The following is a 2,445-nucleotide window of genomic DNA, read 5'->3' on the forward strand; positions in this document are numbered from 1 at the left end:
TGCAGTTCTAGTGCCAAAAGATGCTTAAATTGATGATCTCGATCAGGAAAACGTAGTTTTGGTGCCTAAAAACTGTCAAATTGATCACTCAACCATGAAAATTATAAATCTGGAACAATAAATGGATTTCAAGCCATAAAGATGGGTGTGTCTTCTTATACATTGTACTGTCTATTTTCAAATATACATAACATATCCATCAAGTCTGCACTATTTTAGGAGCTTCAAATTTTGTAAAAATAGGCACAAATAGATTCCCATCCATCAAAAGGTATCTAGTGCCAAAACTAGAAAAATGTGAGAGCCGATCCATCCATTTTTTTCTGGTGCCAAAACTGGAAAAAAAGCGTATAATGCTTCTTAGAATTGCCTAAGATCACCTGTGTAGTAAGACTTGAGTGCATATATTTGCTAAAATCTCAACAATGGTGGTGGCACTTTGTGACTAGGAAAATGTGGCATTCACAACGGAAGAGAATATGATTATTTAAGCCCATCAAAAGATACAAAACTGTGATATATACATTGAGGTTGTGGACATATATATTTTCTGAAATTCTAGATGGCCATTACAATAGTTAAGCATCATAATTGTAGAACTCTGTTTCTCACATGTATCAATTACTACATTCTCCCATCCTCTTGTAGCCAAACTTAATCGCTTATGGAATTGAAGAAGGTTTTTTGGTTTCATAATCTTTTCTTTTAGCGTGCACCCATACCGTTTCAACTCAAGTTTGTTGTAGGATATCAATATTTGTTTCCTCAAATGAAACTAAAGGGAGAGGGCCTTGACATCTTACATATGCCTATATTTTTGGGTGAGACGTCATAGGACCTTTTCTCCATTTCCTGCCCTTTAGACAGGTAAGTCTGAAGTGATTATACTGCATGTCTTGTTACTGCAACTGGGACCCTCCCAAAAACAAAATACACCATAGCCCAATTTGCAGATTCTCTGTGCTTCATTCCCAGTTCTTTTCGAATTTCGCAGTATATAAATCCTGGTTTACATATTTCAACTGCCAAATAATCCAAACAAAGGGCTGCAGGCCTTTTTCTTTCACCGTTCTTTTCTTCCAAAGGTAGTTCAGTGGTGGGAATCAAATTTGACATGTAGTGTTGCACTTGTAGCCATTGAAACTAATCAAGAACTTGCTGAATTAATTTCACCAATCTTACCACCTCTCCTTGCAATGAGACCTATTAATCAAAGCTCAGAGTATAATAAGAACCTCATGAAATTTTGAAATATAATCAGGATATTTGCATACTCTAAATATGCTAATATGCTCGTGAGACGTAGCCCTACTTCAATAATACTTTATCAACAACAGCAATTAAAAGGCAGATAAACAAATGGACAAATAGACAGTTCAAGAGGACTTAAACAGAGAGAGCAGAGGAAATTCTCAAAGCTGAAAGGTTAACTATTATAAGCAAATGATAGAATGAAATTTAACTTACTTAAAAAAATGGAGGAGACATACCAAGGCCAAGGAAAAGACCAAGTGAATGTTATGAATGCTCTGGATTATGCATGATGAAGGGGAAGTAGAGGTTGTTGATCCCAAATAACTGGGATAAGGCGTGGATGATGATGTTATGAATGCTCTGGATTAAGCATGGTGAAGGGAAAGTAGAGGTTGTTGACCCCAAATAACTGGGATAAGGCGTGGATGATGATGATGAAGGATAACTAAAGATTAATATTGTGAACCAAGTGAAATTAAATGCAGATTGCGAAAGAAGATATGGGGGAAAAAAGGCATGAATTGATGGTTTCCAGCTCATACATATTATTATTAAGATTTCATGCAGTGCTACAAATGTCAAACATGCCTACTTGATATCTGCCATTTGAGGAAGGTGAATCGCTAAAACCAAACTGGAGTGCATGCAGATACAAATGTCAAATATGCTTTCTTTGTTTTCTTGCATTTATTGGAGGGTTAATCATTAAAACTAACACCTGGCAAGAAAGAAAAAGAAGCCAAGTATATTTATATGGGATTATATACTATGAGATCATTTATTTTTAGTACAAGGAGGTCACAATTAATCATAGCCATTAGATGTCCAATTGGATGGTTTGAGTTATGCCACGAAGTTCAAAGAATTTTTTGTTGGGCATTGATTTGAAATTTCATGGTAAAAAATGGTTGTGACCTCTTTGTTTTATAAGTAAATGCCCTTTCTGAATACTTTTCCTTTCTATATTTATAAAATAGGTGGGACCTTTTTTATCAAATCTGAAGATTTAATCATCTACAATAAGTTTTCCACTTTCAGGGAATTGGATGTAAGACTGAATGATAATTTGGGAAATATGAGTGTGATTGGATAATTCTTTTAAATATATGTATAGGATTAGTACTTGATAGAATTAAAGTGCATATAACAGTAAAACAACTTTGTAAAAAATAGACTAATCTAATACATCTC

At 34.6% G+C, this 2,445-nt stretch overlaps 1 long non-coding RNA gene across 1 annotated transcript; it reads right to left on the reverse strand.

Annotated features, from left to right (window-relative positions):
- Positions 1-465: 465 nt before the first annotated feature.
- On the reverse strand, positions 466-1,722 carry LOC148779688 (uncharacterized). Its single transcript, XR_016045024.1, has 2 exons — positions 1,491-1,722; positions 466-1,203 (listed from the first exon to the last, which is right to left on the reverse strand). It is a non-coding gene; the product is annotated as an uncharacterized LOC148779688 (long non-coding RNA).
- Between the last annotated feature and the right edge of the window lie 723 nt (positions 1,723-2,445).

Source organism: Amborella trichopoda, chromosome 11 (assembly GCF_054954075.1).
Source record: "Amborella trichopoda isolate Santa Cruz 75 chromosome 11, AtrichopodaSantaCruz75HAP2 v2.0, whole genome shotgun sequence".
Taxonomy (NCBI): Eukaryota; Viridiplantae; Streptophyta; class Magnoliopsida; order Amborellales; family Amborellaceae; genus Amborella; species Amborella trichopoda.